The sequence below is a fragment of the Pteropus alecto genome, unplaced genomic scaffold (assembly GCF_000325575.1).
Source record: "Pteropus alecto unplaced genomic scaffold, ASM32557v1 scaffold81, whole genome shotgun sequence".
Classification (NCBI taxonomy): Eukaryota; Metazoa; Chordata; class Mammalia; order Chiroptera; family Pteropodidae; genus Pteropus; species Pteropus alecto.
Genome location: NW_006433378.1, coordinates 7,884,792 through 7,909,502, shown reverse-complemented (window position 1 = coordinate 7,909,502; position 24,711 = coordinate 7,884,792).

Genomic DNA, 24,711 nt, shown 5'->3' with positions numbered 1-24,711 from the left:
GTTATCTTGGGGTAAACGCTGCAGCCACAAGTACTGCTGGCGAGTATTCTCGGGGCAAATGGGAACTGGGTTAAAATAAGTATTGATTGAAAGTAACCTTTATTTCCTGGATGTGAAGAAATTGCATGTGTGTGTGTGTGTGTGTGTGTGTGTGTGTGTGTGTGTACACATATATATACTATGTGTGTGTACACATATATATACTATATGTGTGTGTGTGTGTATATATATTGCTAATAATGTGATCGAGGATAAGAAATGCTGCAGATATTCCTATTGAGGCAGAGACTGTTTTCACAAAAATCCATTTTTTTCTCCTGAGCACTCAGCTATCCTATATTTTTCCAGTTTCCCTTATAGTTGCATGAGGTCATGTGAATTCTGACTAATGAAATGTGGGTAGAATGACACATGCCACCCGGCTACTACTGAAAGAAGCCTCCTGACAATCCTGTCTGCTGTCTCTTGCCTCTAATCTTCCAGTAAGATGTAGAGAATACAACAGAATACTCAAAGGCTCTAAGGCAGGCACTGTTTCTTTTATTAAGAAAGTCTTACTATGAATAATGCATCAACTGAACTTAACCATGTGACAAGTAATACAGTTTATTTATATTCTTTCACAAACTTCTTATTTTCTTGCAGACAGACAACAATTTGTAGGCTGCTACCCTGTTAGCAGTGCTCAAGTGCCCAAGGAAGGGGAAAGGAAGTGGGTTCCCTGAATCATTTCTTAGAGCAGATCACCAGACCAATCACAGACACACTAGACTGCTAGCAGGAACAAGAAATAAACTTTATTATTTCAGTTAAGCCACTACCATTATTGATTTTTTCCAACACTCTTAGACTATCTGGGTTAATATAGGTTGTTAAAAAGAAAAAAAGACTCCAACCTACAAACAGAATACACAGTATTTTCAGATCTTAAAATGTTGAAAATTTTTTATGTTCCACAAAGTAGAAATTGAGCAGATTGCATATTCTAACCATAGAAAATAAACTACTAACTAATAAAACGATGTTTTTAAAAAGCTAATTAAATGAAAATTAAGAACTTTTAATCTTCTATATTATTTTCTATAGTTCTTTGGCTAAAGGGGAAATTTAAAACTTTAAAGATCAGATATTTAGAAAATGGCAACAATAGGTCATTATGTATCAAGATAAAAGGAGAATATAATTAATATAATACATTTTTAAAAGAAAAACTGTAGACTTTATAAATAAACCTAGGAATCGGATTTTTATGGTAAAACAAGAGTAAAAGCAATACAATAGTCCACTAAGCAAGTCTAATCAAGAAAAGAAAGCCCTACAAATATATAAAATACAGAAGGAAATATTAAGAGATGGTTTAATTTGGGAAAAAATATAAATTACCAACATTGACTCAAAAAGTTTATACCTATCTAGATAAAAAGTTATGGTTATATAAAAGTTGTCAAATTATAACCTCTACAGATATATGCAAGGAAATAATATATATTGTTTGGGTTTTTAGATCTACTAAATTAGAAATATGGATATATACTTATCATAGAAATATAAATTATCAGAATGAAGAAATTAAATAATATATCGCACAAAGGAAGCAGCAACAAAAATTTTTAGAAATCTATTAAGCGTAAAAACATGACAAAAGAGCCAATCACATCTGCTGTAACAACAGCAAACATGCTAATAATATAAGTTCAAATCAGTTAGGCTCCAAGAAATGGAACAATGTGGTGTCTGTTAGAGACACACTTACTATTGACTTGGAATCTTTCAAGGTAAATGCAAACACAAAGAAAGGAAGACTCAGAATATTAAAATGAGTTCATTTTGAACTTAAGGTTTTAAATATAAATGGAGCATTTATTATTCAACAATAAAAAGGAATAAAGTACTGATACATGCTACAGTATGGATAAACCTCAAAAGCATTATGCTAAGTGAAAAAAGCCAAACCAAAAAAGCCACTGTGTCAGCCTAAGACCACCCTCAGGCTTGATGATTCACTAGAAGAACTCACAGAAACCAGAAGCTGTCATACTCTTGGTTGTGGAGCACTACAGCAAAAGGATATAGATTAAAATAAGCAAAAAGAGAAGTCTGGGAGGGACCAGATTAAGCTTTCAGGTGTACTCTCCTGGTGAAGTCACATGGGATGCGCTTAATTCTCACAAGCAACAATGTATAACATATGCAAAGTATTGCCAACCAGAGAAGCTGACACAAGCCTTGGTGTCCAAGATTTTCACTGTGAGTCAGTGACATAGCCTTCAGATACTCAGGCTCCAGACCCTAGGAAAAATAAATATTCACCATGAATCACATTGCTAGTATAAGCTCTCTGGGCAAACCGATACAGCATGGCCTAAGGTCTCAGGTATACAAAAATATTCTTACCCAGTTAAACATTTCAAGGGCTCAGACTTCAGCTCCCATGAACTGGCCAAGGGCCAGTCCTGAAAATAGGCCTTTCTTGGGAGTGTACAAAGCTTGAGTAACCTAATCTGATGTGCTAACCTTTTCCTGCATAGTCACATAGCGTATGATTCCATTTATATGAAATGTCCAAAATAGGCAAAACCATAAAGACAGAAAATAGATTTGTCATTGACAGGGAACTAGGGGAACAGAAGATGGGGAGTGACTGCTAATGGGTATGAAGCACTTTTGATTAAAATGCTCTTGAATTAGATAGTGGTGGTAGTTGTAGAGTCTGTGAAAATACTAAAAACCACTAAATTGTATACTTTAAAATGGTGAGTTTAATGGTAAATTATGTTTTTATGTAAGTTGTATCTAAATAAAACACATGTTCAAAATATTTCATAGTTTAATATTTAAAAGTTGCTACTCAGAGAATTTATCGATAGTAAATATAGAAAGGGAAGATAATTTATGAAGATATTAAAATAGTTCACATAAATTTTTTAAATCTATTAAGGCAATGTAGTCAGAAAAAATATATAATATCCAGTTTGAATAAGGCCTTCATTAAGAAACAATAAGTGAGAATAATTTGGGAGTATGTCATGAAAGTCTTAAAATATAAATGTCTGATGAAAGGAAACCAACTAAATAAATTGAATACTATATAGTGACATACTATATATGCACTCATTAAATTCCTTAAAGTATATAGTTAAATGACATGGGAAAATATTCATAGTGTAATACCAAATAGATATAATAAAATGCCATAAAATCATAAATTTAATAATAAGTAATTTAAAAAATCTACACTTACCAATAATAACTAGATAGAAACACAACCAAATATTTATCGATGGTGAAGGAATTTAATTATTTGCTTGCAGAAAATACGGCTTTTATAGTCAGGAAAAAATATCAAGGATTATAATAATTAAAACATAAATATAAGGGAAGTCTATGATAGAGTTCAGGAATCTAGCATTTTTAGCTGCTGCTTACTAGATGTATGTTCTAGGTTCTGTGGTACGATTCAGTTATGCTTTAATTTTCTCACTTGGAACTAATACAATAATGCATAACTCAAGTGGCATTAGAATGAAATACACTTAGCAAAGAGCAAGACTTTGAAAAGTGGCAGATAGTAAGGAATCATTTATAATATTCCTCAATTTTTCAGACTATAAACAGAAGTAAATTTTATATGACATTTTACATTAATCCTGGATATTTTGACAGTAATTTTTATTCAGGAGATTTCAGAAGAGAGGCAAGTTAGGATGAGCTTTTTAAAACAAGGTAAAGACTACGGATTTTATATTACATACAAATAGATATTTACAAACATGGGATAATCTGATCATGAGAAGATGTATCTGGCAAAGTGGAGAACAGACTAGGAGATGTAAACACCTGAGGTAAAACGATCAGATATGCCTACTGGGCATCTCCTGGGCAAAAAGACAATGGCCTGAGCTAGATTGTGGTAAAGATGTAATGGGAAGCTGTGTTCCCGAGTCATTGCTGCATTTTTCATGAAAAACCCAGATGTCCTCAACTAGAGTACATGTTAAAAATATTAAACCAGACTTTCTTCCACTTTTCTTTCTTCAATTTCTATGGAAGGGGATAGCAGTGTGGCTCATTCGCACATAGTAGGAAGTCTCATATGGGAGAGAGGATGGTTTTTTCCTAAGTGCATGGGTGGAGAATGATGCCATGGTGATTGAGGTGATAATGATATATTCACATAGAGCTTTATAGTTTGTAATCTGCTTTTGCAAACATTACCTTATTTTGATCTCACATCAATCTTATGTAATAGGTAGAGTTATAACTGTGTTACTATTTTTGATGTGAGTAATCTCAGGTTTAGAAATTTTTAAATGACTCACTCAGGATTATCACACTAGTAAATGACAAATGCAAATTCAAAATTATGTATTCTGATTCCATGGCCAGTGCTGCTATACTACGAGAAAAACACACACAAAAAATAAATCATCCAATTGTTATAGAGGAAGGAAAAAAACATACCCTCAACCTCACAATAAATAGAATTCCCTCCTTTAAATTGTACTATATGGGTGGGTTGCCTATATGGATTAAGTTCACTTTTAAAAATTACTTTTTTTCATCACCTATATGAAAAATCTCAGTCTGCCAAAACACACAGTTCACTTTGTAAAATACATGCTGTTCACCTAAGATCGTAAATAGCTCAAATGATAAATACTGAATTGCTTTCCTACTTCTTCCCCCAGACCAGATAAAGAGTGCTTGTGATATGCTAATGAAGTTAAATAGCATCATGAATAATTCTTAAGAATCTGGGAGAGCCTGTAATATGTTTATCCTGCTTTCAACATTTTTTTCTGTACAGCTGCTCTTACTGTTTGAAGTTACACATTTGTGAACAAAAAGCTACTTTATATTATCAACATCATTTCATATTTTTACAATTCTCATTGAATATATATGAGAAAATTTTGACAATAAAGGACATTAAGTTAGCAAGAATGTACTATGTTGAAACCTTTCCATACATGTAGTCATAAAAATATAACTTGAGCTAATTTTCTTTGAATCTTTTTTCCTTTGTTTTGACTTTATTTGTGACTCTCAGAAATGTCTCAGTGAGTTTCTTATTCAGAATATATTTAATGAGTTTCCAAGGAATAGCTAATATTTAGTGCATAGAACAAAAAAACTCTAATTTAGGAAAAAATAAGATATCAAACATAAAATGTTGTTATCTGTTTTCTTTGTAATGGGTTACATGCTAATATAAGGGAAAGATTTACTTAAAGAGAAAAACCTAAGTTGTGCATGTTTTTTTTTTTTTCAATTCTCATTGTCTGATAATATATTAAAACATCCTTGTTATAAAAGCTGAATGAATACAGTACAGAGATTTTTAAATAGTAAAACTAATTATTTCACCTTCCTCTACTACATTATCAGATAAAACCTGAAGGATTTTGTCACTGGCAGACCTGCACAATAAAAAATATTAAAGAAGATCTTAAAGTTGGAGGAAAATATTAAAAGATAGAAATTTAATTCTACCCATAAAAATGAAAACAAACTAGAATGTTTAATACATGGGTAAATATAAAATGCTTTTTTTTATTATTAATTTCTTTAAAACTAAATGATTGGACTTCAATAAAATTCAAGACCTGTGCAACAAAATATAAGCATCAGGAAAGTGAAAAGACTGCCTACACAAAGTGAGAAAGAAGTTGTAAATAATATCTCTGATAAGGGTCTAGCATCTAAAATATATGAAGAAATCTTACAATTTGATGAAGGAAAAACAAGGAACCAAATTTGAAGATGGACAAAGAATTCAAATAAATTTTTCTCCAAAGAAGATTTATATATACGGCCAATAAGCTCATGGCAAGATTCCCAACATTATTATTAGGAAAATGTAAATCAATACCACAATGAGATGCCACCTCATACCCATTAGGAAGGCTATCATTTTTTTAAAAAGAAAATATTTTTGCACATATAGAGACATTGGAACTATCATCCATTACTGTTGGAGATGTAAAATGGTACAGCTGCTGTAGAAAACAGTTTTGCAGTTCCTCAAAAGGTTAAACATGAAGTTTACCATAAAACCTAAAAATTTCATTCCCAGGTATATATTCAGGAGAACTGAGAACATATATTCATGAAAAAAATATATATACAGATATACAAAACAGCGTAATTCATAATAAACAAAAAGTGGAAAAAGCACAAATGCCTATCATTTATGAATAAATTAAATGTGGTATATACATACAATGAAATATTATTCAGCCATAAAAAGAATCAAAAACTAGAAACAATCTAAGTGCCCGTCAAATATAATGAATAACAAGATATCCATAGGATTATTTTTACAAGGGACTCCTACTCAAAAAGAATAAACTTGATACATGCTAAAACATGGATAAACTTTGGAAACATACAAGTGCAACAAACCCAACACCTAAGGCTAAATATTGCATGATTCTGTTTATGTCAAATGTTCAGAACAGGCAAATCTATAAAGACAGAAAGAGTAGTAGTTTTCAGGGGATAGTGTAAGGGAACTGGAAGTGACTACTAATAGGTATAGAGGTTATTTGGAAGGATGATGAAAATATTGTGAAATTAGTGGCAATGGTTGTACTATATTGTAAACACACTTAAAGCTACTGAATTATATACTTTTTGCTGAAAAAATAATTTAAGCAATGTAATTAAGCTTTTAGCGATTTCTTCATAAAATGGGCAATAATATCACCTAAAAGAGTAAAAGTTATGTTAGATGTTAAAACTTAGCCAGAAAGAGGACTGATCAACAAACACAAACCCCTCCCTGGTCCCTTCCCCTACATTAACTGCATGGCCCTTTTGTCCTCCACATTTCTTTCATCTTCTTCCTAAATCAACATTCACCAGCAAAAACACATATCCTTTCAAGGAAACAAATGTTCTTAGGATTTCACTAGGAAAATGTATTCCTTAGAAAAGCCATCAGCCAAGAAATAGTTAAGGGATAGGGCCCAGCACTTTTCATTTACGGTAACAACATTGTTAAGATGGCAGGGAGCCACATTTTAAATTTATTCTGCCTTGGCTTATTCGTAGCCAATTTTGCACTCTTGTCATTTGTGTTTGTTTATTTGTTTTCTTTTTTTAAGGGGAGCCCCATTTAAAACACTCAGACTGAGGGCTTTTCAGGACATTTAAGAAATAGATGCATATAATGTGTTTGAGGCTTTTAAAATAGTCCTTTATATGGTTATATTTGAGAAAGTCCATCACAGAACAAAGTCCTCCTGTTAGTGCTCCATGAGAATATATTATACTATTATTATTAATAGTAAGAGAAGTTGGTATTTATTTAACCCATCAATATCATATTGATAAAAATATATTTTTTAAAACCAATCTCAAACTATATTTTGAGTAAGTGCCATGAATATGCCCATTTTGGTGCTAAGAGTATAAGAATAACCAAAAAATTATCATTTCTAAAATCTTAAATCATTACAGGTACAGAAGAACATTAGCTAATCATGCACAAAAAGTGCTAACACAATCCAATGAAGGCTGGCTGGCTTTTTTTTTCCCTTCCTCCATATATTCCTGAGAGCGGCTTGAGAGTCACTTAGTATCGGATTTCAAAATTAAATTCTTATACATTGGACCTATTATGTTTTAAAATTTTAGGCAATCTCTACTCATCCAGAATAACTTGAGCCAAAGATTTATATAAAGTTACAAAAAAAATTGAATTTAAAATGTTTGGATAATTCAGACGAAAGTAAATTATTCATTTTAAATCACATACATAATTGATCGAATTATTTGATTACATAATCTTTAGATAGTTGTTTCTTATTTCGCGTGCCCTCTTACTCTTGAAAGCCTTGGAACCCCGATGGCTGTGAAAGGGACTCACCTGGAAGGAAAGAGAGAGATGCTGGAGGGAGGACTCCAAGAAGGGAGGTGAAACCGGAAGAACATTTAAGACAGTTTGGAACACTAGAACCTTGGACCACTCCAGAAGCACTCCTGCCCAGCTGTGGAAAGCTTTATGCAATTTCCTACCACCTTCTCCAAGAAAAAGCACAACTGCGTCTGCTTCGGTAACATTCATCTCCAATGGCTGTTTGTTTGAGGATGCGTGATTCGTTGGTGAACTTTACAGAAATAGTCTACAAGGAAGAAGTTGGCCTTTCAGTCAATCAACGACCAGTAAATTAGTTGGAGTAAAGATGGTTCAGAGATTAAGTCACTGCTGGGTTTAACCTGGTTTCCAGTGACAAATGGGTGGAAATCTAGGCAATGAGGAATCAGGAACTTTTAAAATGAAAAAGAAGTAACTACATGGGAACAGTGGAAAAGGATTTCTCTAGCATATTTTTTTCGTTAATTAATTCCTATTTAAATTCCTAATATATTCTCCACAGGGGTTCCAGTAGAGAGTCCTTGCCCACTTAGGGCCCTTTCTGAGCAATGAAAGGAGCCTCTTCCAACAGGTATGTAATGGTATACTCTGGCCATGATCAAGGAAGGATACACGCTTCGCTAAGAAAATAATAAATTTCAATATCGCTTAGCACCCATTACCTAACAGCTTATGAGTCAATGTTTGTACAGACTTCTGAGTTCATAGAGTGAGAGTAAATAAAAATAATTATCATTAAATAACCAAGCTTTGCAGTCCTCACCCTGAAGGCTGTATTTACAGAAACAGTCCGAAGCATCTCTCTGAAGAGCCAATAGCCAAACTAACCAAAGAGGAGGATACTGTCTGAAAGTGCTGGAATTCAGCCATTGCTGCACCATCTTGGTGTTGCAAAGGCCATGGAGTCAGATATGCTGAATGACAGTTGCATAGTTCTTTCTTTCTTACTGAAGATAGAAGGAATTTACTTATCTTTATTAAGCCAATTGCTGAATTGATAAAATGGAGATAATAATAGCATTCTTTGAAGGTTGCTGTGGGGATTAAGAATAATGTACATAAAATTCATATCAATGTAGTAGCATCTATTAGAGTTACAATAACTTGCAGCTATTACAGTGGTGGTTGGAAGTATCTCATAAAAAATCCTTACATTCCAGCCAGTCTTTATTCTCTCTCTTACATTTCCTTCTAAATTGATTGGCTATATGCTAATATTTCATTTTACCTTATTGCCTTGTACTTTATTTTTATCTCTGACTGTCTGAAGAATAATTGGGCTTCGTTGTTTACTTGACTATTTTCATCCCAGCTTCAACTCCTCAAGACTATATATTTATATCTCTCCTTGACTCCATGATCTGGATTCAGCAACCAAGTCCCACCCAGTCCTTCCAAGTTGGAAGTGGGCAGCCAGGGGATATCAGTAAAGACTTTATGGATGAACTAGGGTGTCAGCTACACCTTGAAGGACAGGCACAGTTGAAATGGAAAAGGGCTGTTCGTTCACTTTTCGGTATTCCATATAAACCACCAAGTTTTATTTGGCATTCACCATTACAATGCCATTCTTCCTTTCTTCAACATTTTGACAGTATTTCAATGTTCCAAGAATAGATGTCATTGTCAAGGACAAAAAAAGTCAGTTTAATTTTTATTGATAACTGGCTGAGTTGATTATTTCTTGATGATATGACAGCACTTTGATTTTATTCAACTCTGAGACTTTGGGCTGGTAGGATTATAAGTACAGCCGTTTTCAAAGTGTGATTTGTGGAGCCCCAGAGTTCTAAGGAGACATCCTGGGACTCTTCCCAGGGAATCTGGAAGGGAGGCCAAGTCAGGGTGCAGGCTGCTTGTCTCTGACCTAAACATTCTACTTCTATTGCTTTATACGCAGTCCTAGATAAGATTTTATTTACAAAATTAAAAAAAAAAATTACATAGTTTGAAAAATAAACTAAACTCTACTTCACATATGAGGAACCACAATCTAGTCTGTTGGCATGCTCAATATTATACTTTTTTTTGTACAGCAAAGGAAACTATTAACAAAACAAAAAGACAACCAACTGTTTGGGAGAAGATATTCACTAATGATACATCTGATAAGGGGTTAGTATCCAAAATCTATAAAGAACTTATACAAATCAACAACAAAAAAAATCTGAACAATCCAATTAAAAAATGGGCAGAAGACCTGAACAGATACTTCTCCAAAGAGGAAATACAGATGGCTAACAGACAAATGAAAAGATGCTCAAGGTCGCTAATCATCAGAAAAATGCAAATTAAAACCACAATTAGATATCACCTCACACCTGTCAGAATGGCTATCATCAATAAATTAAAAAACAGCAAGTGTTGGTGAGGATGTGGAAAAAAGGGAACCCTCACACATTGTTGCTGGGATCATGAATTGGTATAGTCTCTATGGAAAACGGTATGGAGGTTCCTCAAAAAATTAAAAATGGATCTACCTTTTGACCCAGAAGTTCCACTTCTGGGTATTTATCTAAAGAAAGTCAAAACAATAATTTATAAAGATCTATGCACTCCAATATTCATGGCAGCACAATTTACAATAGCCAAGTTATGGAACCAACCAAAATAAATGCCCATCAACAGATGATTGGATAAAGAAATTATGGTTCATATATACAATGGAATATTACTCAGCCATATGAAATCCTACCATTTGCAATGACATGGATGGACCTAGAGGTTATTATGCTGAGTGAAATAAGTCAGACAAAGATAAATACCATATGATTTCACTTATATGTGGTATCTAAGGAACAAAAAAACCAAACTAATCAAAAACAGACTCACAAATATAGTGGACAGTTTGGTGACGGACAGAGGGGAGGGGTTTGGGAGGCTGGGAGAATGGGGTGAAGGGTTAAAGATGTACAAATTAATAGGTGATAGTTGGGCACAGGGAGCACGGCAGAGGGAATGCAGTTAGCACTAATATGATGACTAAGTGGAGGGCCAGGGGAGGGAGGAAGCAATTGGAGGGATCGTTTTATGAACATTATAGATGTCTAACCAATGTACAATATACTTGAAACTAATTTAAATGAACTTATAAAAGAAATATTATACTTTTTATCTTTAAACCACATGAATATTAACCTCAGCAAATACTACTTACTGACTCAGTGTGTGGTAAGGTGCTCAGGCCTGACAATGATACAAAGAGATGGTCCCTGCCCTTGATGAGAAGACAATCCAGGGTAGCAGTGGTTGCTGGTTGTCTTCTCAATATCCTTCCTTTCCTTCTTTCTAGCAGAAGTACAGTGTAAAGGCAAGAGTCAAGGTGATCAATTAAAAGACATTTCCTAGTCACCCCTGTTGGTAGGGGTAGCCAATAAAAAGTAAGCTAAGATGTTGGGTGAGGCTTCTAAGAAAGTGACTCAGAAGGGGAAAAAAATGAAATATACCTTTATCTATTGTTTCTCTTCCTCCCTGCTCTGATATGTAGATGTGATTGCTGGAGTTCTCTTGGATGTATGGCAACCTTATGGATGGAACTATGTGCTAACTACATCATTTCAGAAAAACAGAAGGGTCCTAGGAGCCTGATGATCTTGAAGTGGCCACACCAGCCCAGAAGTGCTCACCTCTGGATTTCCTTTACATAAGGTAAAAATATGCCTCTAACTTGTTCAAGCCACTGTTATTATCATTATTTTTTAATATTAGGCCAAACCTAATCCTAATGGATACAGACAGATAAAGAAGGCAATTTAGGAGGGTGATAAATTAGGATGGTGATAGAATATTTAGGGAAATATGAGGCTCAATGATAACCCAGACACTAAGGTTTGAGGAAAGGTTTTTAAGAAGAGGTGATGTCTAAACAAAACCTTATAAAATGAGTTGGAGTTAGCCAAGCAAAGATTATGGGAAGGGGCTATCAGAGATGCAGAGCAGTGTGTGCAAACACCTGAGGGTGGGGTGTAGGGAGGTAACCGGTGCACTCTGGTAATTTACAGTATTTCAGTGAAGGTAGGGCAAAGAGTGTGTGGGAGGGGGAGTGGTAAGGCGTGAGAAGGGATCATAAAGTATCTCGTTTGACTGAAAAGGGAGACCACTAAAGGATTTTAAGCAGGGCAGTAACATGCTATTTAGATTTAGACACATCATTCTCATTTTAAGTTGAAGTGATGGAAAACCAATTAGGAGGCTATTTTAATAATACTGACAAAAAGTAGAGCAAAAGAGATTAAGAAAAGGAAAATTTTTAGAATGTAGTTATCGATCAAATTGGAGGGAGAAGATGAATCTGTGACATCTGTGAGGAATTGGAAAGAATCAAGGTTGATGTCTGGGTGGATAATTTCATTCACTGATAAAGGATTCCAGTAAGATGAGTGGGCTTGCTGCCTTGAAAGGTCACCAAAAGATGAGTTAGATCTGTACATGGGAACACTTATAAAATGCCAATCATAAAAGATAAGCTTTCTGTGCCTGCTAGCTCATTCTTTCCATGATTTAGCTGTCTTATTTCCTCTTATTTTATTCTATTTCACAGTGTCTATCCACTGATCTTCTTCATATGGTATAAACATAATGGACAATTTTCTAAATCTAAATGTTTCATCCTTTAACATAAAACATCTGTCCAAATTTGTCCAATATAAAAGGCACACGATACAACAGAGAAAAACACATGTTTCAATTATAATTCTGCTCTTCTCTGTCACTAATCTTTTTTCCTTCTTCTAGTTGGATATGCAAAAACCCAAAGAAGACTGTATAGCAGAGACGCATTATTCTAATTGTCCAATCTCATACCAGATTTCTTGTGCTCAACTATTTACACCCTTTCTCTGCAGTATACATTCTTTTATATCGCATATTTGTTAGGGAGACTTAGTTTAACCCTACTCAGTGTAATGAGATCAGATTCAAGAAGAAACATCTAGTGTAGTCCATAATGAGAGTGAGAACAATACAAGATTACTTTGGATGGATGTAGAACAAATAACAAGGACGGTCACTAACTAATAGTAGTTATATCCAAATAGCTAGTATATCTACAGTATGGAACCTAAGGAAAGCAGATAATCAGGCAGTAAATATAGAGGAATCTTCATATATTTTGATTTTTTCTTCAATTTTGTGTTAAGCACCTACTATATTCTTATGAAGCTGAGGATCTAGCAATACCGGCAGACAAACACATGAGTAAATATGTGATTACAAATGAGAACAAATACTCTGAAAGAAATGTCATGAGTAATAAAAGTCTGTAAGAGAGGGACCTGATTTAAATTGAGGAGGGGCCATGTAAGCTGCAATTAGCAGAATCTATGTTAGGCACCTTTAACAGAAAGGTATTTATTGCAGACTATTAAATGGCTTTCAGAATGAGTGGTAAAGCCACAGAACCTAGAATGAGCTGCACCACAAGAACTGAACCATGAGAGGAGCTATCACTTATGACAGAATCATAGAGCCGAATTCTCGCTGCTGATCCCAGAACCACAACCCCTCTGCTGAGATCTGCCCTTTTGAAATGGAAGCTTCACACCCTGCTTTTCTCTCCAATTAATTCAGTTCTGAAGTCTTCCATGAGAGCTTCTATTTGATAAACGTAAATCACATTGAGAACTCAGGTAGCAAGGGAATATGGGTAATGCAGTTCTGAGCTTTTCAGCTCCTCAGTTCAGGTGGCCACATCAAAGGAAGTTGGGAAAGGCAATGAGCAAGAGAACCACAGTACCTACTGCAGGTATAAGGGAAAGCCTTCCTGGAGAAACAAGTGAGACTTGAGGGAACAATGTTTGGCCAGATGAAGAGAGGGAAGAAGAGGATCACCGGTAGAGAGATCAGTATACATGAAGGCCCTGAAGTAGAAAGTACTTCTTCCTTGTACTTCCCATCTAGACCTTAAAGGAAGGCCAATGAGTCAATGATTCTGGAGGTCAGTGAGTGAGGGGTGAAGTGTTGAGAGGTAGCCACAGAAGCCGACCCAGGCCAGGTAATGTCTGAATTCATAAGCCATTTAACAATTTTAATAATTTAAAATATAAATTTTATAATGTCTGAATTCATAAGCCATTTAACAATTTTAATAATTTAAAATATAAATTTAACATTTGTAATTTTCTCCTAAGTAACACTGAAAGCCATTTAAGGGCTTTAAGCTGAAGATTATTGTAATTATATTAATATTTTTAAAGCTAACTCTAGCTGCTGTGTATAAGGGGGAGGGCTGTGAGGAGGTTTATGCTGTAGACCCAGTGAGTGGGGATAGTGGAGATGGAACAAAGTGAAATGATCCATAGCATCACCTGGAAGGAGAGAGTCAATAGGACTTGGAGGAAATAAGAGAGGAAACAGACAATGTACAAGGATTTACTATATATGAAAATGAAGAGTTACTACTATACAATACAAAAGCATTTCCCTCCCCCCAAAATGGTAATTCTTCTAAGTATCTTTAAAAAAAAAAAGTATGAAAGTATAAACACAGCTCATTCATTACTTGGCCTGGTTCCCAATGGATGCCATTTATTTGTTTATCAGTTGGTATCAACTCTGTGTGGTCTTGTTTCTTTAGTTCACTCTTTGTTCTTTTTTTTGGATGGGTGTGTTTACTACAAATAAAAATTAATTACCATATTCTACGTAATACCCTTTGCATTCAGAAGAACAACTCCAGGCCTCTAGTTTTATTATGTTACATAGTCGCAAAAAAGAAGGAAAGCAACAGAAAAAAAAAAAAGAAAAAAAGAACGAAAACAGATGGGGTAAGTATAAAAGACGAGTGAAAGCCTGTAGGTCATAGAGAAAACAGTGAGCAACTGGAGAAATCAACAACAACAACAAAGTAATAAGAAGGATAACAGTGTTAAAGACCTAGGGCTCAGTTTTGAAAAGGAAAGCAAGGTAGAATTTAAATGAGTATATTTCATACTCCAGTGCATGATATTTCTATTCAAGACCCTGTTTGTGCATTTTTAACCTGCATAGGAAACATTTCCTATGCCTGCACGCCTCTTTGTGAACAAAGAAATAGGAGCTAGATACCACAAGCCGCCATCTCTAAGGTGAGTAAAGAGAGGAGATTAATATTAAAATGTGGAAAATGCAGAAAAGAGATGAGAAAACAGAAGCAGTCAATACAAAGGAAATAATGGAATAGGAGGAAAGTAAAACAGTCTGATAATTTCCAAATTCATCTCTTCTACCGCCTCTTTATTTATTCTTTACTTAAAATCCTACATTTTGGCTTCTTTTCTCCATTCTTCTGAAAACTATTCTAGACTCTGGTGACCTCCTAATTTTTTGATGTAAAGGCCTTATTCATAATTCTGTTCTGTGTATTCCACTTAAAAATGAAGTTACAACTCCATTTGTAACATACCTCTTTTTCCTTAAATCTAAATACTTTACTATTTTACTAATTATGAAAGTAATACATAGTATTTGTAAAAAAAAGTACAAAGAAGAAATTAAATTCACTCCAAATTCTATAGTTCAGGGCAAAAAACTGCAAACTATTAAATGAACATGTTTCCTGACATTTTTCTTTTCATGGATACACACACACGGAGAATTATATGTAGTTTCACATAAATGCACAATACATGCTGTTTTCCTAACCTGTTTTTTTTCATTCAACATCAATAACGATTCACATCACTGATTTTAATGATAATGTAGCTTTCATTTGCTTCTCTTTAAACATTTTGGTTGTTTCTAATTTTTTACTAAGATGCTTCAGAACATAAAGAAAGAAAGAAATCTGAATTCTTTGAATGTATCGGAACACCAATGTCAAAACCAATAGAGCACACACCCAAGTAAAATCACACACCCTCCTCATTTATGAGTGTGGATGTACTTGCAGATTTATTTTCTAGGTTTTATCCATAATAGTTGGATCGATATACTAAAAAGATGTTTTACATTTTGATAAATATTTTAAATGCTGTCAGAAAAGTTGCTCAAATTTGTATTTCAAATAAGTTTCCCTTGTTTTGCAAAACCTTATAAATACTAAGTTTTGTCATGTGTTTCACTCTTCAATACTCATTACTATTTTCATTTCTTTGATTACTGATAAGGTGGAATAGCAGTTCAAATATCCATTCGTCATTTATACTTTCCTATCTGAATGCTTTTCAACTCTCTTGCTTTTTTTCCTACCATGGTATGTATATTTTTAAATTTATTTTTATCTATTTATTAAGATTAGTAAAATTAACTCTGTCATATATGCTGCAAATGTTTTTCCTGGTCTCTGAGGTTATCTTCAAACTCATTTATTATATTTCTGCAGGTCAAAAGTTTTCTATCCTTCTTTCTCTCTTACCCCATTCCACACCCCCCCCCCCCGCCTTTTTTTTTTTTTTTGGTGCAGTATGCTTGGAGCTTAGAAAAAAATTTTCTCAACAAGATATTACACAAATTTTGACTTATGCATTTTAATAATTTAAGGATCTAATTTTCTACAAATATTTGATCAACCTAGAATTTATTTTGGATGTTTTATTTTTCTAAATGACTACTCAGTTATTAGATCACCATCGTTTTTGAATAATGAATTTCCCCCCTCCACCTGACTTTAGATGTCATATTTATCACACTAAGTTCTTATACATATGGGTTTATTTCATAATATCTCTAGTCTTTTCCATTAATGTCAGTCTATTCCTACACCATACAGTTATTTTTATAAATATATATGCCATATGAAATCATATATATTCTTACTTTTCTTTTTCATTAGACTTCTCTGGATCATCTAATCCAAATCTATCCACTTCTCGCTCTCTCCACTAATATCATTTTAGTCCAAGCCAGTTACCTCTTGCCTAGATTACTAAAATCAACTCTCAAGTAATCTCATTCCATTCTTGATAATCATTTAGAAATCAGAATGAAGTCCCCTGTTCCTCTGCTTAAAACCTCCCAAAGGCTTTCCATTCATACCCTACTTAAAGTAAATCTACATTTTAAACTCTGCCTACAGATTATATAGACATAGCTTGAGCTCCTCTCTCAGTGACCTTATCCTTCCTTTTCCTTTACACCCTCCAGCCACACTGGCTTTCTCACTCTTCCTCAGAAAAGACAAGCTCATTCACATATGAGAGTGCCTGTGCTAGCCTAGCTCTTCTCACTTTTTGGAATGCTCCTCTTCCTGTTTTGTGCATGGAGGTTTCCTTCTTGTTATTCAGATCTTAGCTGAAATAGCAATGTCCAGGAAATCTCTGATACGATTGACACTATCACCCTACTTTACTTCTCTCTATAGCATTTATTATTGGTCATTTTATTTGGGGGTATTGTTTTATTAATACCTTTTTGCATTCCATTAGAAGCCTTTTGAGAACAGAAATGTCAACTTTCTTTTTAAATTGTCCAGTGAGACAAAAGCGCCGGCACGTGGTACTTTTCCAAGTCGAAATTTGTGGAGCAGGCAAAAGAATAAATTTGTGCAAAAAGTATAATTATATTATATTTTCATTGTGGATTATAATGATAGTCAATGAAAAAGTAAATCTCCATTTTAATGCTTTTTGCCTTGAATTCAGGTTTGTCTGATTTTAGCAAGACATCTGCTTCTATACAGAATGGAATAACAGGAATGGGGATTTGTCTCCCACGTTGCACAACTAGAAAACCATATAAAATACATGAAATAATAGTTTTCAGACATTGAACAACAGACAACACAAGACAATGATTTATAAAAGAAGAAGGAAAACAAATAACTTTAGACCTATGAGTATTCTAACAGAGAGGAAGTTTCTGGACAGTGTCAGAAAGATGACAAACCCAGCGCCCAGCAGTCTTTCTGAGTTGAAGAAAGTTTGTCTTTCAAGAAAACCAACATGAATAGAATTTGCAAGGCAGAGGACCAGAGAGAAAAGAGCTGCACAGAGAGAGCCTGGGAGATATGAGTAAAGATCCCCTCAAGTTTTTGGCTCAGTGTTGATTTGACCATGAATGAGGAAACAGCCCAAGGCTGAGGAAAGAACCACTGGACAGTAATAAGCAGAACAATCCCCAGAGCTCACACAGGGCTGAGGACGTAGTTGGTACTACAACAGCATATCCAGTGTTTCTGGGAGTTGGTTTGTTTTTCCTGCTTCTTTGGGTTCACTCTGGAATGAAAAGTCAAACAGACTGACATTTTATACTTCTGTCATTAGGTCTTTGAGTATTTGGTCATCTCTTTTCTGAAGTTTGTTTCACAGTAGACCTGCTTCCAGATTTTATACCTTCCAAGTAAGAAGTTGCTTGGCTTAGAGCCTTCCTTAAATTCTGCCTGAGCTGCGTTTGGAGAATTGCTCAAGATAGAATATTTTTATTCTTTCCTATGGTCCATCCATGCTTATAGTTCTAGCTGTGGATATTATTGAGGACCTTCATATTTCTTTGTTTCTGCAATGTCTTTATTTTCTTTAATTACAAATGACACTTGTTGCACTGTGTTGAGAAACTAGTGTCCTACAAAAATTACATTGAACTTGTGTCTTGATGATAATCATTAGATTTGTAGTACAAGGTTAAGATCTTTCTAAAGGTCAGCATAGATCATTTATGTTGCCTTTTTTTAAAGTTCTTTGGCTAGCTATATTGATATCAGGGAAGAGAACTCTTATAAATATGATCTTATGCCTACAAGTTTCTTGCACATATTTGAAAGAATAAATGGTTTGGAGAGAATTTAGCTATAGCAAATAAAGAAAAAGAATGAGATTAAGTTTTCTACTAGATGACTTAATGAAGAAGAAAATATGAAACTTATGTAGAAGCGTTATTTTTAAATGAATGGGTTCAGATTTTCTATTTATGAGTTTGAGATGAAAATTTGATGTTAAGATAGAGATTTCCTGGCATATACCTGCAAATGTGGACTTGTACTCAAACTCAGGGCTGGCTTCATTGAGAAAGGGTATAAATAGAGCAAACGGAGGGAGGAGTAGAAAATCTTGGGAAACGGTTACAGAGGAAGAGGAGCTGGACTCAGCAGAGAAGGTAGAAGGGTATCTGATGGAGTGTTACACAATACTGTGTTTCCTTTGAAATATGTTTTATTGAGTTTAATATCAAGAAATTGTTTATCTCGATTACAGATCTGTCCTGCTATGGTTCATATTTCTTCATTTTCTACTTTGTATGTGCTTTATCTTTTCCAATTAATTTAGGCATACTTCCTTTATTAAGATAACATATCAAAAAGGTAGCAATTCTAACTGGGTATCCCTATCAGAGCAAACCTAAGTATTGTAAAATATAACACCTCCCAAATGGAATGAATGTTAACAAACCATTTTCATAGGAAGTGTTCTTATAGACAAATTTGTGCTCAGTGATTAGTGCAGGAGTCTCATTCTTAAATTAAAAGGCATTTTCATACTATTTCTCACTTAATGCCTAAATACCTTTCATGCTGTTAATTCTCTGTTGGTAGCAATAGTTCCAGCCAAGGTCTGCTGGTCACAAATGGACTCCCCTACTCTCCTACCTTGATTCATTTATTCAAAAAACCTTAATTTAGCTCCTATAACATAGTTTGCTGGATGCTGAAAACAACTCAAAGATATTATAAAGAGTCTCTGTCTTCAAGGAGATTTCTGTTCAGGGATTATTAATAGTCATTAAAATCAATTTTTTTAAAAATTGCTTTTATTTTATTAAAGGCTTTTGGTACCTCTAAAATCTATGTAGCAATGTAGAAATAACTATTATTTTTAAATGAGACAAATCTAATCAGTTCAAAAGGGAAAAGAAACATGAATTTAAGAATAAGGGAAACTAAACTCTTGCCTTTCAAATTAAATGCTTTTCTCAGAAACTATATCTGTTTTTTTGTTGTTATTGTTAGGACATTGCTATTTTTTTTTTCAATTTTAGTCGACAGTCAATATTATTTTATATTAGGTACAGGTGTACAGCATTTATATAATTTACAAAGTGATCACCACGATTAGTCTAATATTCACCTGGCACTATAGTTTTACAATATTATTGACTACATTCTCTATGCCGTAATTTATATTCCCTTGACAACTTTGTAACTAACAATTTGTACTTCTAAATCCGTTCACCTTTTATGCCCAGTCACCCAACACCCCTCTCATCTGGCAACCCTCAGCTTGTTCTCTGTATGAATGAGTCTGTTTCTGTTTTTTTTTGTTGTTCGTTTTTTATTTTTTGGTGTTTAGATTCCACATATAAGTGAGATCATATAATATTTACCTTTGTCTGACTTATTTCACTTAGCATAATACCCTTTATGGACATCCTTGTTTCACAAATGGTAAAATTTCACTTTATTATGACTAATATTTCATTGTATATATGTATCACCACTTTTTTATCCAATTATCTATTGATGGGCACTTAGGTTTCTTCCATCTTGGATATTGTAAATCATGCTGCAGTGAATATAGGGGTGCATGTATCTTTTCAAGTTAGTGTTTAGGATTTCTTCAGACAAAAACCCAGAAGTAGAATTGCCAGTAACAAGGTAGTTCTATTTTTAATTTTTTGAGGAACTTCCATACTGTTTTCTATAGTGGCTGCACCAATTTATAATCCCACCAACAATGCACAAGGGTTCCCTTTTCTCCATATCCTCATCAACAATTTTTTTCTGAGTTATTGATGATAGACATTCTGACAGGTTTGACGTGATACCACATTGTGGTTTTAATTTGCATTTCTCTAATAATTAGCAGTATTGAGCATCTTTTCATATGTCTATAGGCCATCTATATGTCTTCTTTGGAGAAATGTCTATTCAGGCCCTCTGCCCATTTTTTAATTGGATTGTTTGGTTTTTTGGAATTGAGTTGTACAAGTTCTGTATAAATTTTGAATATTAACACCTTATCAGATGTATCATTGGCAAATATCTTCTCTCATTCAGTAGATTATCTTTTCGTTTTGTTGATGGCTTCCTTCACTGTGCAAAAACTCTTTAGTTTGATGTACTTCCATTTGTTTATTTTTTCTTTTTTTTTCCTTGCCTGGAGGATATATCAGAAAAAAATATTACTAAGAGAAATATCAGAAAGTTTATGGCCTATGTTTTCTTCTAGGAGTTTTAAGGTTTGGAGGCTTATATTGAAATCTTTAATCTATTTTCATGTTTATTCTTGTGTATGAAGTAAGAAGGTATCCGGTGTCGGGTTTTTTGGTTTTTTTTTGTTTTTTTTTTTTTGCATGTATCTGTCCAGTTTTTACACCGTTTATTAAATAGACTGTCTTTACTCCATTGCATATTCTTGCCTCCTTTGTCAGATTTAATGACCATATAGGCATAGGTTTATTTCTGGGCTCTATTCTGTTCCATTGATCTTTGTGTCTGTTTTTATTTTAGTACCATGCTGTTTTGATTACTATGGACTCATCGTATAGTTTGAGATCAGGTAGCATGATATTGCCAACTTTGTTCTTCTTTCTTAAGATTTCTGTGGCTGTTTGGGGTCTTTTATGGTTCTATATAAATTTTAGGATTATTTGTTCTAGTTCTGTGAAAAATGCTATTGATATTTTGATAGGAATTACATTGAATCTATAGAATGCTTTGGGTAGTTTGGACATTTTAACAATGTTAATTCTTCCTATCTAAGAGCACAGTATATGCTTCCATTTATTTGTATCTTCTTCAATGTGTTATAATTTTCTAAGTACAAGTATTTTACCTCCTTGGTTAAATTTATTTCTAGGTTTTTTTGTTTGTTTGTTTTTTGATGCAATACCAATTGGGATTGTTTTCTTAATTTCTCTTTCTGATAGTTTATTATTGGTGTATAAACACGTAAATGATTTCTGAATATTAATCTTGTATCCTGCTACTTTACTGAATTCATTATCAGTTCTAATAGTTTTATGGTGGAATTTTGGGGTTCTCTCTATATAGTATCATGTCATCTGCAAATAATGACAGTTTTACTTCTTTCCAATTTGGATGACTTTTATTTCTTTTTCTTATCTGATTGCTGTGGTTAGGACTTCCAATACCATGTTGAATAAAAGTGGTAAAAGTGGACATCCTTGTCTTGTTTCTGATCTTAAGGAGAACACTTATAGCTTTTTCCCATTGAGTATGATGTTAGCTATGGGTTTATCGTATATGGCCTTTATTATGTTGAGCTATATTCCCTCTATTCCCACTTTGCTGAGAGTTTTTTCATAAATGAATACTGGATTTTCTCAAATCCTTTTTCTGCATCTATTGATATAATCATATGGCTTTTATCTTTCATTTTGTTTATGCAGTATATCACGTTTATTGTTTTGTGGATATTGAACCAATCTTACATCCCAGGAATAAATCTCACTTGATCATGATGTTTTATCTTTTTAAAGTATTGCTGAATTCAGTTTACTAATGTTTTGTTGAGGATTTTTGCATCTATGTTCATCAGGGATATTGGCTTATGATTTATTTATTTTGGAGTAATGTCTTTGTTTGCTTTTGGAATCAGGGTAATGGTGGCCTCTTAAAATAATCTTGGGAGCCTTCCCTTCTCTTAAATTTTTTGGAATGCTCTAAGAAGGATAGGTTTTAATTCTTTTGAATGTTTTCATACTTTTGAATTTGGGGGTAAAATTCACTTGGGAAGTTATCTGGTCCAGGACTTTTGTTTTTCTGAGAGTTTTGAAATCACTGATTTAATTGCATCAATAGTAAGCATTTAGTTTAGATTTTCTGTTTCTTCTTGATTCAGTCTTGGAAGATTGGATATTTCTAAGAATTTATCCACTTCTTTCAGATTGTCCAGTTTGTTTGAATATAATTGCTTCTAGTATTTTCTTATAATCTTTTGTATTTCTGTGGTGTTAGTTGTCACTTTTTCTTTTTTATTTTTGGTTTTATTTATTTGGGTCCTCTCTATTTTTTCCTTGAGTCTGGTTAAAAGTTTTTCAGTTTTATTTATCTTTTCAAAAAACTAGCTCTTGTTTGTTTTGTTTTTTTTTTTTTTCTAGTTCCTTTAAGTTTAAGATTAGATTGTTTACATGAGATTTTTCTTGTTTCTTGAGGTAGGCCTGTGTTTATATGAGTGTCCCTCTTAGGACCTCTTTTTTGTGTCCCTTAGATTTGGGGTTGCGTTTTCATTTTCATTTGTCTCAAGGCATCTTTTGATTTCTTTCTTGATCTCATTGTTAACTCATTTATTATTTAGTAGCATGTTTTTGTGTTTTTCATATTTTTTCTTATAATTGATTTCTAGTTTTATACCATTGTTGTCAGAGATGTTTGATATGATTTCAATCTTCTTAAGTTTTTTGGGACTTTTTTTGTGGTCTCACAGATGGTCTATCTTGGAAAATGTTTCATATGCACTTGAGAAGAATATATATTCTGTTTCTTTGGGGTGAAATGCTACAAAAATATCAATTAAAGCCATATGGTCTAGTGTTTCTTTAAAGCCAGTGCTTCCTTCTCGATTTTCTGTTTGAAAGATCAGTCCATTGGTGTCAATGGGGAGTGTTAAAGTCCCCTGGCATGATTATATTACTGTCTATCTCTTCTTTTATGTTGGTCAATATTTGCTTTATATATTTAGGTGCTTCTATGTTGGGTGCATAGATATTTACTAGGGTTATATCCTCTTGATGGATCAATTCTTTTATCATTATCTAATGTCCTTCTTTGTCTCTTATTACAGTCTTTGTTTAAAGTTTATTTTGTCTGATATAAGTATTCCTATACCAACATTTTTTGGTTTCCATTTGCATGAAATATTTTTTTCCATCTTTATACTTTCATTCTATGTATGTCTTTCGATCTGAAGTAGGTGTATTGTAGACAGCACATGTATGAGTCTTGTTTTTTTATCCATTTAGCTACCCTATGTCTTTTGACTGAAGCATTTAATCCATTTACATTTAAAGTAATTGTTGATAAATATGTAGTTATTGCCATTTTGTTATTTATATTTATATTCCTTTATTTTTCCCCCCTCTTCTTCTTAAAGAAGTCCCTTTAACATTTCTTGCAATATTGGCTTGGTGATGATTAATTCTTTTAGTTTTTTCTTGTCTAAGAAGTTGTTTATCTCTGTTTCAATTTTAAATGATAGCCTTGATTGTAGGTCCTTGCTTTTTATCACTTCGAATATTTCCTGCCAATCCCTTCTGTTCTGGAAAGTTTCTATTGACAATCAGCTGACAGTCTTATGGGAGTTCTCTTGCAGTAACTAGTTGCCTTTCTCTTAATGCTTTTAGGATTCTCTCTTTGTCTTTAACCTTTGCCATTTTAATTATAACGCGTGTTAGTGTGGGCCTCTTTTGGTATATCTTGTTCGGGATTCTCTGCACTTACTGGACTTGTATGTCTATTTCTTTCACCAGGTTAAGGAAGTTTTGAGTCATTATTCCTTCAAATAGGTTTTCTACCCCTTGCTCTCTCTCTTCTCTTTCTGGTACTCCTATGATACAAATATTGTTACACTTGATGTTGTCCCAGAGGTCCTTTAAATTATCCTCATTTTTTTGATTCTCTTTTTTTATTGTTCCAGTTGGGTGTTTGCTCCTACCTTGTTTTCCAAACTGCTGATTCACTCTTCCACTTCATCTAATCCGGTGTGGATTCCTTCTAGTGTATTTTTCATCTCAGTTTTTATATTATTTATTTCTGACTGGTTCTTTTTTATGGTTTCCATGTCCTTTTTTATGTTTACATTCTCTTTGTTGAAGTTCTCATGGAGATAATCTATTTTTTCCCTAAGTTCATTGAGCATCCTTATAACCAGTGTTTGAACTCTGTCTCTGGTAGGTTGCTCACCTCCATTTTATTTAGATTTTTTTTTTCTGTAGTTTTTGTCTGTTCTTTAATTTAAGAC